Source organism: Bombina bombina, chromosome 2, assembly GCF_027579735.1.
Source record: "Bombina bombina isolate aBomBom1 chromosome 2, aBomBom1.pri, whole genome shotgun sequence".
NCBI lineage: Eukaryota > Metazoa > Chordata > Amphibia > Anura > Bombinatoridae > Bombina > Bombina bombina.
The window spans coordinates 815,083,644-815,097,381 of record NC_069500.1 but is presented as its reverse complement, the minus strand read 5'-3'; the positions used below and the strand labels follow the sequence as shown (position 1 = coordinate 815,097,381).

General features: G+C 38.3%; 1 protein-coding gene across 3 annotated transcripts in view; it reads left to right on the top strand.

Moving 5' to 3' along the window:
• The first annotated feature begins 10,978 nt into the window (after positions 1 to 10,978).
• The window catches only part of RFX2 (regulatory factor X2), a 53,660-nt gene continuing 50,900 nt past the window's right edge, over positions 10,979 to 13,738 (top strand). For all 3 annotated transcript variants that reach the window (XM_053703057.1, XM_053703056.1, XM_053703055.1), the window contains exon 1: positions 10,979 to 11,172. The gene's annotated coding sequence lies outside the window, so the exon portion shown is untranslated. The remainder of the gene's footprint in view (positions 11,173 to 13,738) is intronic.

The following is a 13,738-nucleotide window of genomic DNA, read 5'->3' as shown; positions in this document are numbered from 1 at the left end:
GGTGCATAGTTGTTCTAACTCAGTTTGCCGATTACGAGCTATGTGTTGTGAGAGGTATGTCTTTATGGCTGAGGTTATCTGAAGGTAGAGAAACCAATGAAGTGGGAGGGGATCCAGTCTCTGTTGTAGCTGGGTGAAAGTCAGTATCTTACCCTGAAGTTGCATGTCAGCCACCCTGTACAACCCTTTGTTCTCCCATTTCTTAATATGGTGCCTAAACTCCTCATTTATAATGTTCTTCAAGGGCCTTATCACTGTGTGTGTGGGTAGTAATTTCCCTGATTGACTCAACAGTTTCCACTGATGTCTAGAATATTGCGTGATTCTATTCTGGGTCAGCTTGCGGTCACCATAGGTCTCATCTCGCCAGAGAATATCATCTGGGTTCTCTTGTCCCGCCATTACTGCTTCTAAAGCAGGCCAAAGTATGTCACTCTGTTTTCTACTTAGCATTGAGTCTTGGGCCAACCTTGCTGCTTTATAGTAATCCAACAAATTTGGGGCCCCCACTCCTCCCAATTGCCTATGTCTATTTAGAATTTGACGTGGGATTCTCGGGTGTTTGTTGTCTCTCAGGAAACTATGAATGTCCCTCTGTAGACTTACTATATCTGAGGTCACAATCTTAATTGGGAGCACCCTAAACAGATAAAGAATTCTAGGTAGAATCGTCATCTTGACCGCGGATAGTCTACCATACCATGAGAAGCCTAGCTTTCTCCATTTCCCCAAATCAGATCTTATGGACTTAAGCATAGGGTTATAATTTGCCTCGTATAACTTGGAGTGTGTTGTCAGCTTTATACCCAAATAATTGAGCCCATCCGGCACCCATCTGAAATCAAAATTTGCCTCAATTAGTTTTATGGTGTGTTTTGGTAACGATAACGGGAGTGCCTCACATTTCTCTGCATTAATTTTGTAGCCGGATATCTGAGAGAATGAGTGTATTGCTTGGTAAACATGAGGGAGCGATATCAATGGTCTGGAGACATCCGCAAATAGAGTAATTTTGTGATGAAAAGTACCTACCTCCAGACCAGTTATATCTGGGCAGTTGCGTATATAGGCCGCCAAAGGTTCAATGCATATAGCAAATAATAAGGGTGAAAGTGGGCACCCCTGTCTCGTTCCATTTAAAATGGGTATACTGTCTGATTGGTGTCCTATTGCTCTGACATGTGCCGTAGGTGACGAGTATAACCCTTTAATAGCCTGTAGAAATCTATCTTTAAAGCCGAGTTCTGTCAGCAGTGTTATCATGTATCCCCAGTCAACCCTATCAAATGCCTTCTCCGCATCCAACGAAAGGATCAGAGAAGGCACTTTGCAGTCCCGCAAAAAGTCTATTATAGATACCATTCTACGAATATTGTCTGGGGCTTCCCTATCCTTGATAAATCCTACTTGGTCGGGGTGTATTATTCTAGGTAAAATATGTTTCAATCTATTGGCCAAAATTTTTGTTACAACTTTAAGATCTTGGTTAATGAGGGAGATTGGCCGGTAGCTAGAACAAAGAGTGGGGTTTTTCCCCTGTTTTGGGATAACCACTATCTTAGCTCGAAGCAATTCTGGGGTTATCTCTCCTCCTTCCATAATATGATTCGCAAACACCAATAAGTGGGGAATTAAGATATCTTTGAATGCTTTATAATATTCCCCAGAGAATCCATCAGGCCCTGGAGCCTTACCAGGCTTAAGGTCCTTAATGGCCTTTATCACCTCTGCCTTTGTAATTTTGGAATTCAGATTTGTGTTGTCTTCATCAGTGATTGGTTTTAAGTTAGCCTTTAGTAAGAAAGACCTAAATAGTTCCCGTGTTTCTAACGTCTGTTGCACCTTTGTGCCATCGTATAAATCACTATAAAACTGGGCAAATGCGTTAACAATCTCCTGAGGGTGGGAGGTTAATCTTCCAGATGCAGTCTGGATAGTTGGTATGGAAAGAGTTTGGTAATTATCCCTGATCTTTTTAGCAAGATATCTATCGGGCTTATTAGCAAAAATAAAATAGTTGGTTTTCAATTTCTGTGAGGCCCTAATAGATTGGTCATTAAAGATAGAGTGTAATTCTTGCTTTTTATTGGTAAGTTTGTGCAAGACTATTTTCGAGTTGGTTATTTTATGGGTTTGTTCTAGGGAAGCAATTTCAGCATTTAATCTTCTAATTAGAGTCTCTTTTTGTTTCCTATATAATGCTTTCTCCTTAATTAGCATCCCCCTAATTACTGCCTTGTGCGCCGCCCAGGGAATAATAGTATTTACCGTCGAGTTTATATTAATCTGCCAGTATTCTTTTAAATTCTGTAGCACTTTGTCTTTTATAAGTGGGCTTTTAATACAGGATGGATCGTAGGTCCATGATTTTATCCTTTTTGGGTCTGTTAAGTCACCAAAACAAAGTATTGTTATCGAGTGAACTGACCATACACAGGGGAGGATATCTACGGAATGTAATGCCGGCTGTATGATTTGGCTTGTAAAAATATAGTCTATTTTTGAGTAGCTGCTATGGGCTGCTGAGAAATAAGTGGTGTCCTCCATCCCCCCATTCAGCAACCTCCAAGTGTCCTGTAATGTATGTTGGTCTAGTGAATCTAAGACATTCTTTGCTGTTACACTCTGTCTCCGTTTTTTATTGGATTGTGAAGTGAGAGTCTGTTTGGATAGTGCCTGCAAGTCAATATTAAAGAAGCCTCATTTTTAAAGGCCCAGGAAGAAGAGACAGCCCTAGTGGAATGAGCCGTAATCCTCTCTGGAGGCTGTTGTCCAGCTGTCTCATAAGCCAACCAAATAACACTTCTCAACCAAAAGGAAATAGTAGAGGAATTGGCCTTCTGACTCTTACGTTTACCAGAAAACACAACAAAAAGGGCAGTAGATTTTTGAAAATCTCTAGTTGCCTACAGATAGAATTTTAGAGCACATACAACATCCAGGTTATGCAACAGACGTTCCTTATGAAAAGAAGGATTAGGACAGAATGAAGGAACGACAATTTCCTGATTGATATTGCGGTCCAAAACGACCATAGGAAGAAATCCCAATTTAGTACGAAGGACCGCCTTAGCCGCATGAAAAATAAGGTAAGGAGGGTCACACTGCAGAGCCGAAAGCTTGCAAGACAATAACTTAATATCAACAAAGTTCATAGGCTCAAACGGAGTCTGTTGCAGAACCCTAAGGACAAGATTGGGGCTCCACGGACGAACAACAGACTTAAACACAGGCCTGATTCTGACCATGGCCTGAACGGTAAGTCAACCAGACGTTTGTGTAAAAGAATCGAAAAGGCAGAGATCTGGCCCTTCAGAGTACTAACTGACAACCCTTTCTCCAGGCACTCCTGAAAAAAAGACAAAATAAGGGGAACCCTCACCTGTCTCCAAGAGAAACCCCTAGATTCACACCAGTAAATGTCCTTCCCCAGAGGAAATTTCCACGGGGGAAAGGACGACATCTTCACCAGGTCCGCAAACCAAATTCTGCAAGGCCAAGCTGGAGGGATCAGAAGAATCACTGAAGCCTGCTCCTGTTTGATACGGGTTAGCACCTGAGGAAGGAGGGCAAATAGAGGAAACAGATAAATTAGACTGAAGTCCCATGGAACCTCCAGAGCATTGACCAGAGCTGCTTGCGGATCCCTTGATCTTGAGCCATATTTTTGAAGTTTGCCATTTAGACGAGACACCATCAGATCCAACTCCGGAACTCTCCACCTGAGAGTTATCATTGAGAATACTTCTGGATGAAGGGCCCCCTCCCCTGGATGAAAAGTCTGCCTGCTCAGATAATCCGCTTCCCAGTTGTCCAACCCTGGCATGTGGATGTCAGAAATGTGACAATTGTGAGACTCCGCCCAATGGAGAATGTGAGTCACCTCCTTCATAGCTAAGGAAATCTGTGTTCCTCCCTGGTGGTTGATGTACGCCACCGAGGTAATGTTGTTCAATTGAAATTTGATAAACCGGACCGAACTCAGTTGAGGCCAAGCTATCAGTGATTTCAAGATTGCTCTCAACTCTAGGATATTTATTGGGAGGGCAAACTCCTCCTGAGTCCAAATTTCCTGAGCTCTTAAGGAACCCCAAATTGCACCCCAGCCTGAAAAGGCTGGCGTCCGTAGTCACAATCTCCCAAAATGGTCTCAGGAAGCATGTGCCCTGGGACAGGTGGACCTGAGCGAGCCACCAGGACAGGGAATCCCTCATCCGGATGTCTAAGACTATCCTCTGAGAGAGGTTTGAATGGTCTCCAATCCATTATCTGAGCATGCATAACTGTAGAGGTCTCAAATGGAAACGAGCAAAAGGAATAATGTCCATTGAAGCCACCATTAGACCAATTACTTTCATACACAGTGCCACTGACGGACGGACAGAGGACTGAAGAGAAAAACAGGTAGCAATAATTTTGGATTTTCTGACCTCCATCAAGAAAATCTTCATGGAGATTGAGTCTATGATCATCTCCAAAAAACATACCCTGGTGTTTGGCACCAAGGAACTCTTTTCCAGATTCACCTTCCATCAGTGAGAGCGGAGAATCGACAACAGAGAATCCATATGGGATCTTGCTAAATGAAAAGATGGCGCTTGAACCAAGATATAGTCCAGGTACGGAGCCACTACAATTCCTTGAGATCTGGCCACTGCCAGAAGAGCCCCTAGAACCCTAGTAAAGATCTGAGGGGCCGTGGCTAGGCCAAAAGGTAGGGCTACAAATTGGAAGTGTTTGTCCAAAAAGGCAAACCGCAGGTATTGAAAATGATCCCTGTGGATAGGAACATGAAGATACGCATCCTTCAGGTAGATGGTAGTCATGAACTGAGTCTCCTTAACTAAAGGGAGAATAGAACGGATAGTCTCCATTTTGAAGGACGGAACCTTGAGAAATTTGTTGAGACACTTGAGGTCTAAAATGGGTCGAAAAGTTCCCTCTTTCTTGGGAACCACGAATAGGTTGGAATAGAATCCTTGACCCTGATCCGCCAGAGGAACTAGGACAATCACTCGTAGAGAAACAAGATCCTTGACACAGTTTAAGAAAGCCTCTCTCTTTATCTGGTTTGCAGATAATCTTGACAGGCTTCTTGGAATGCTTACTCTTATTCCAAGGCTGGTTAGACTTCCAGGTATGGAAGAAGAGGAGGATTTCTGTCCCTTGAAGTTATGAAAGGAAATTTTTTTTAATTTTGATGACCCTTGGGCTTACCCTTCTTGTCCTGTGGCAAAAAGGCTCCCTTTCCACCAGTAACCGTGGAAATTATTTCAGCCAGACCATGGCCAAATATTGTCTTGCCCTTAAAGGGCAGAGACAGAAGTTTAGACTTGGATGTCACGTCAGCAGATCAAGACTTTAGCCACAGGGCTCTGCGAGATAGAACGGAAAGCTAGAAATGTTTGCCCTCAAACAGACTACTTGCATGCTGGCATTACAGATAAAGGTATTAGCCAGCGTTAAAGCCTTGATCCTATCCTGGATCTCCTCTATTGTAGTCTCCTCTGAAATCAGATCGGACAAGGAGTAGCACCAATATGAGGCAGCACCAGCAACTGTCGCAATACTAGCAACCATTGTTGCCATTGTAGACCGTGGTGTAGAAACATTTTCCTTAAATAACCTTCCAGTTTCCTATCCATAGGGTCCTAAAAGGAGGAATTATCCTCTAGAGGAATAGTGGTTCTCTTGGCTAAAGTGAATATAGCGCCCTCTACTTTAGGAATAGTGCGCCAAAGAGTCAGCAACAGGAAACATCTTTTTAAAAATAGTAGACAGGGAAAAAGGAACACCCGGCTTCTCCCATTCCTGAGATATAATGTCAGACATGCCATCTGGAACAGGAAATACAGGCTTACTTGTGAGCGCTATTAATTTGATGTCCTATGTTGTGGAGCCGCATATTGTACAGATTTTTTCTGGAAAGGGGGGAAACCTTGTATAGCTTTCAGACGGCTGATGCAGAAGAAAGAATTTGGAGGTCTGAGCTTCTCGAATATTAAGATTCTTAGATCTTGGACGTCTAAGTATAGCCCTACCTTTAGAGAATTTAAAGGGACACTAAACCCAAATTTTTTCTTTCATGATTCAGATAGAGCATGCAATTTTAAGCAACTTTCTAATTTACTCCTATTATCAATTTTTCTTCGTTCATTGCTATCTTTATTTAAAAAGCAGGAATGGGATGCATAGGAGCCGGCCTATTTTTGGTTGAGAACCTGGGCTATGCTTGCTTATTGGTAAATGTAAGCATCCAATAAGCAAGCGCTATCCATGGTGCTGAACATAAAATGGTCTGGCTGCTAAGATTAACATTCCTGCTTTTAAAATAAAGATAGCAAGAGAACGAAGAAAAATTGATAATAGAAGTAAACTAGAAAGTTGCTTAAAATTGCATGCTCTATCTGAATCATGAAAGAAAAAAATTGGGTTCAGTGTCCCTTGAAGAAGAACATTTTTATACAGATACACCTCGAACAGTTTGAGCTCAATATAGCACAAGATAAGAGAGCCAGTGTTTTCTTTCAGAAATGGTTGATAGTTATAAGGTAATTTCCTGATAAAGTACAAAGAAAGATGATAACCTCCTTTCATAAAACGGACTTGCAATCCTAACAGGAAGATTTCAAAATTTTTGGGCTGAGTAATAGACAGCAAAAAGAGAGGATTTGGATGGGAGAGAGGATGAGGAAACTTTTATCAATCCCTTTTGTGTGTTTTTTTGTTGTTGTTTTCCCTATTTTTGTTTGTGTGGAATATTAGGAGGTTAAGAATATCTCATTTTTGGTTTAAAGTATTGGTAAAAAAAAGTTGTGTTTAAAGTGAAGAAAAGGTAGAGGGAATACCTTATTAGCAGAAATTGTAGGAAATTTGAATAACATGTGACAGAGAGATATATGAAACCTGTGATTGTTCTTTTTTTTCTTTTCTCCTTGTTGCTTTATGAATGTAGGTTACATTCATAGTTATGTGAAAGATTTTAGTTTGTTGGTGTTATTTCTGGAATTACTTCATATATATGGGTATGTAACTATGTAATCCCATCATGCACCTAGTTTATAATTATGAAAAAGACATGAAGAAGTAATGCTTTAGCAAATGTTAAAAAAAAGCAAGAAGGAATGTTATTGCTGTTATTGATGTAAGAACCTTCCATGTCTGTTCACCACTCATATATTTGTTTGTATTAAAGGGACACTGAACCCAAATTTTTTATTTTCTAATTCGGATAGAGCATGCAATTTTAAGCAACTTTCTAATTTACTCCTATTATCAATTTTTCTTCATTCTCTTGCTATCATTATTTGAAAAAGAAGGTATATAAGCTTTTTTTTTGGTTTCAGTACTCTGGACAGCACTTTTTTATTGGTGGATGAATTTATTCACCAATCAGCAAGGACAACCCAGGTTGTTCACCAAAAATGGCCCGGCATCTAAACTTACATTCTTGCATTTCAAATAAAGATACCAAGAGAATGAAGAAAATTTGATAATAGGAGTAAATTCGAAATTTGCTTAAAATTTCATGCTCAATCTGAATCACGAAATATTTTTTTTGGGTACAGTGTCCCTTTAAGGGCATAGGTTTTGTGATGAGAGTGGGAGGTGATGTCACCGGATGGGGGCCTGGCCTGGGGTCGTTAGTGTCTGTGTTGCGGTTTTCTAAGGGAGATGTATTGTACCAGATGTATACTTCTATGCTCTGCAATAAAATAGCGTTGTACCTTCTATGCTGTGTCCTGAATCTCATGACAGGTTTTTATTTTATTTTGCCTGAAAGATGATACGATGTATTAGTGGACAGATGCGAAGTATAATTATTTGAGGAGATAGATGAATAATCTGTTTTCGTTCCGTTTTCTACTGTCTTTGGTTTGGTTGATATCTCCACTACCTTGTCTTATGTGCACAAACAATAAATAAAAATACACCACTCCAACAGTTACAGTTAAATAAAATACTGAATATCAAAGGTCCTAGAACTACCAGTTGAAAATTGTTTAGTCCTACTCATAGCAGTGTTCTACAGAAAATGTTGCCAGCTGGGTGTCATTATGAAGTAGCTGGGTGGTGTTTATTGTGGTAGGGTTATTGGCGGTTTAGGGGTTAAGCAGAGTAGGGAGTTTCTTGTGATAGGGGTGTGGCAGTTTAGGGGTTAATAGTGTAGGTGGAAAAACGTTATCTGTTTTTTGTATGTTTGTTTAGTACAACTTTTTTTCTCAGCCCAAACTCTTTATGCAAACTTTCAAATCACTTTCAAAATGTTTGAGCATAAAATGCTATTGCATTTGAGTGATCTCATTTACTTGAAACTTGTAGTACGAGAACAAATTTAGGCTTTACGGGAGCGTTAATTGCCGCGAGTTAGCGCATCTTGTAATGGAGATTAGAGTGCAAAAAATACAGCAATCGCGTTTGAGCTCCTCACGCTAACAATAGCGCGCCACTTGTAATCTAGCCCATGGACCGTTGTTATTTTTTTTATCTGGCTCTCCCATTTCCTATCACAAACTACTTCTCTAGCTATACACATTTGCAAAACACAGGGTGTATATTTTCTTGACAACTATTTGTTTTAGCAATATCATATAAATTAGGTGTTTTAAACATGAAAAAGAAACTACAGTATTCTTTATAGGGTTGCAGATGTGTGTTCCTTTACACCAGTAGAGTTATGTAGGTTGTATCTGTCAGCCATTAAAGGGATATAACACCAACATTTTCTTTTATGATTCAGATTGAGCACAAAGTAAAAAAAAAAAAGTTTACATTTTACTTCTATTGTGAATTTTCACTCTTGTGGTTTTCCTTCTTTACATATAAAACCGTTCTTGTTATCCTTTGTTGAAAAGCAGGAAGGTAAGTGCAGGAGTGTGCACGTGTCTTCAGCACTATATGGCAGCAGTTTTGCAACAATGTTGTATATTAGCAAGAGCACAAGGTGGCAGCACTATTTCCTGTCATGTAGTGCCCCAGACGTGCACACTACCTATCAAGATATTTCTTTAACAAAGAATAACATGAGAAGGATGCAAATTTCATAATAGAAATACATTGTAAATATGTTTAACATTATATTCTCTATCTGAATCAAGTAAGAAAAAAATTGGGGTTTCCTGTCCCTTTAAACATATGTTTTACCCAAGTCCTATTAAATATCATTTACAACATTACCTGTTTCTATAATTATTTACATTATATAGCTATGCATTGTGGGTATAAATGATAGCATACTAAATGTGTGCTTGATCATACTAGATTATTGTACTATTGGCAGGAGGCTTAATACAATGCAGGTAACAATACAATAATAGAACCATAATGGCTACCATACATAGTTTAGGAGGATCCACCTGGCCCTGCAGGTATATACAACACTGGGTTTAGTCATATGATCTGTAAGCCTCTAGTGGAGAATTAAACATTGTTATCATATTAAATTGTATCATATTATTATGCTATATGTTTTATAATAATTATAAAGCAATGAATGAGGGGACCATGTATCAAATTTTGCAAAAGTGTCCTAATGATATTCTTAGTTTTTGGACAAAAAAAGTGTATAATCTGCTTTACACCTTTGTTGCTAATAATTTCCATACCATGCACTTGACACCAATACAGAGTAAATAAATTCAGAAAGAGAAGTGCTCTGCAGGGAATAAACAGCAGCTCAGTAGTTTGTTCTATGGTGAGTTACCACCTAGTACTACTAGGTTAGTAGCAGCCTCTTTTAGCCCAATTGTGTTCTTCACCCAGGAGAACGTTCCCATCAGTCTAAACCCACCTAGTAAGGTCAGTCCAGCCCCAAAAATACCAGGCAATCATCATCTGAACATGGCAACTACAGACAATAGTTTCAGCCTTCTTAGGGTCTCGTTAGTGAGGTGCAGCCATATTCCCCTAAGCAAACTGGGCAAGGAGTCCATGTCTGGTTTTCCCATTACCCTTAGGGAGACCTCCCCAGGGTCATTATGCAATACAGAGTACTTTCTATCAAGTATGTTACAAACAGTACCATGGTATATTATTATATGTATATTTTTTAGCAATTATTTCTGTTTGCATCAGAATCAGTTAGCTGTGCTGATACATTTGCAATAATGCTAAAAACATAAGAAAAAAAAAATTACATTATAGAAAAGCTTGATTTTTCCAGACTTATAATTTTGTGCAAAAAAGTATACTGAAAATTGTAAATAAAACTTTCCAGATAAGCTTTTACATCAGCAAACTCAACATAAACTTTCATGTTTCTGACAGAAGCAGAGCATGCAAATATACTTCTATAATCTAATTCTATCATCTTTATATCCTTTGTTGGCTTAGGAACAAGAATGCACTACTAGGGGCTACCTGTTGATTGTTGGCTATATATATATATATATATATATACACACACACACACCTCTTGTCATTGGTTCACCAGATATGGTCAGATACTCCCAGGAGTGCATTGCTGTTTACTCAACAAAGGATATAATAAAGAAAATGAAACAACTTTGACAATAGAAGTAATTGTACCTACATACATACACATCCTCTCAATTTAAAGTTAATGGTTTCAGTAGATTTTGAGACTTAAAAAGGTAGATGTGAACTATTACCACTAATATACAGTATTATACACGTGAATCCATAATACAACATGAATAATATCTCTTTTTTTTTTTTCTTTTTCTTAGAAAGTATGGGCTGTACATGGCGCGGTCCATTTACTGAATCCCGCGAGTAACATCCCCGGAGTTTACTGGTTGCCTAAGCAACCACCCATCCCCCACTGACAGCCAATCGCCGCCTCCCGCCAATGCGGGCGCCAAAGAACGTGTCCCTCCTCTTTTGCCTGTCTTTAAGCCAGTTCATATGGGCGTCATCTACGTTTTGTAACCTTGCCTCCTAGAAGAAGTGATTGGCAGAAGTAATTTACGTCAACAAGCGAGGCCAATGGGGGTAACTGAGGAGGAGGGACGAAAGTGGAGCGGTCATTGATGACGTCATGGGGAGAGGGTAGCAACTGTTGCCTTGAGACCCCCGGCGCCATAGTGACTGTAGCCGTGGAGACTGTTACTTACCAACCGGAGACACAAGAGCAGCAGCGGCCGGAGGATCAACCTAGGGATCGCGGGGCCACAACTAGCACAGCGCCGCGCACCTTACCGCCGGACTGAGGTGAACTGATCACCGCTTTCTGCACAGGGGACGGGGCTGTACAGTTTAACCCTTTGGGTGGCAGAACATAAAGAAGCCTGCATATATGTATATACCTTACTAAATATACTATATATATATATATATATATATATATATATATACTCGCATATCCACACTCACACCATTTGTTGTGAGAGTTCTTGGAGCAGTTCTAAAATGTAATGATGCTGTTGTACATGTAAAGATGAGATTAATCACTGTATTCCGTTTGACATAATCTGTAACATCATAAAATTTCAAAAAGTTAAATCAATTAGGCACATCTATAGTTTTTTAAAAAAAAATATATAATTGAAGTTGACAGCAGATACATTTTTACAAACTTTATAACCTCTCACTTATATGTGATAATCAGCATCTTTATAAATCTAGTCTGCCAGAACAGTGGGAGTACATTTTAAAAGTTGAAGGCAAAAATCTGTAATGTGACTATATTAATGAGAGGATTTGTTGTCTTACATTTTTTTGTGGTCTTTTTGGGTGCAGCTGAAGAAATAACCATAAAGTGTATATTTATGTATTTGTGTATATGTATGTGTGTATATATGTGTGTATATATATATATATATATATATATATATATATATATATATAGATAGATAGATACTGTAAACACTGTAGTATTTTTTTACTTATGTACCCTAAAATGTAAATTTTTCATAACTGTAGACACATTGATATTGTAGCATTTAAAAACCTTGGTTTTATAGTACATGTGCAAAGGGTTCAGGGACACATAGAGCAGGGATGTATATAGTACTTGATATACAGTATTGATGATTAGCTGTAGAACATTTTCATTATTTTGTTACTACACTGTTCCTGAAAAGGTTTTTGACAGTGCTACTTCACTGATGCACCTGCATGTTCTGTAAGTTTTAGCTATACAACTGTCATCTACTCAGATATATATATATATATATATATATATATATATATATATATATATATATTTATTTATACATATATATATTTATACATACTGTTGCTCAGCTCCTATAACATAGATCCCCTATCACACTACTACAGGCAACCAAAATAGTTTAAAAAGCAAAAAAAATATGCCCAAAAATATTTGCTCCATCTTGACACCATTAGTTATTGCTTTGAAATTATTCTACTTGGTTACAAGTGCTCTTTCAATACTGGTATTTTATGTATAAACATGGTTGATAAACCTCATTAGTTTCTATTCATTTGCTCCATTTGTATTGGCATTTTGATGAAATTATTTTAGAAATATTTTCATGTAGTTGCTTAGTATTCCAGGGGACAGCACCTTAAATCTTAGTATCTGTATAGCAAAAACTGTCAACTTGATATTATCAAATGCATTTATAAAACACACATTTAATGGTGTAGTCTCTCTTATATGAACAAAAATCTGAAAAGCATCACATTGTGTGACAGTGTGAGCTGCTGCACTTCTCATAGCATGTACCTCTACCAGTATTCATTAGTTAGATTTTCAATCTCCAATATTGTCCAGACCAAAACAATGATTCACATCAATCATTGCTCTCATCCCCCCTTTTGTCTAAACTCTCTTAGAACAAATATATCATAATATTTTTGTCCTGATTAGTCTGTTCTTCTGTGACTTAGAAATACACCTACCAAGCTGCCAATCACTAGCACCCATGAGTTCAGTGTCCGCAATGTAGTCCATGCAGGTACTGTAGTAGACTCAATGAATATGTGGCCTTTTTTTAGTATCATATAAAATCACTGTATGTCATTAAGTATTTTCCTAATGTGTAGATGGAACTGCTATATTTTTGTGTTCTCCATCTCTCGTTGATACTGCTGCTTTCACCCTGAATTGTCACTAGCATCTGCTTAGGTGTTTCACAGAATTAGGTCTGAAACTGAAAACCCTCCAAACAAACCTCAAGTTGTTGTTTACGGTAAATTTTCTGTAAAGAAAAACTTGTTAACAGGAGTGAGCACAATGTTATCTTTATGACACATATGCACTAGCTCTGTCTAGCTGTGAAAAACCGTCACTGCACTGAGATAAGAGGCGACCTTAGAAATTAGCATATGAGCCTACCTAGGTTTAGCTTTCAACAAAGAATACCAAGAGAACAGATCAAATTTGATGGTAATAGTAAATTGGAAAGTTGTTTAAAATTGCCTTGCTCTATCTGAATCATGAAAGGTTAATTTTGACTAGACTGTCCCTTTAATTTATTTATATTCTGTATCTTTCTTTGTTACATGGATTTAAAAAAAGTACGGTATTGTGTCCAATAGCATAATAATTTGTCAATCAATACAGTAGTGATTATATTGCTGTTTGTGCTTTGAAGTTACAGCTCTCATGTCTTATATTCTACCTGTTTATCATTACTTCTTTTACCTTCTTATCAATTAACAATAATTTTCCTTGGGTTGTTAAATCTCATTTATGTATTTGCAAATTCTATTAGGCTATTAAACTAGGTATGCAGTTACCTGTCAAGGTGCATATTAAAATAAATAAATCAGACAACTGTATATAATATGTGCAATTTTATTCTTA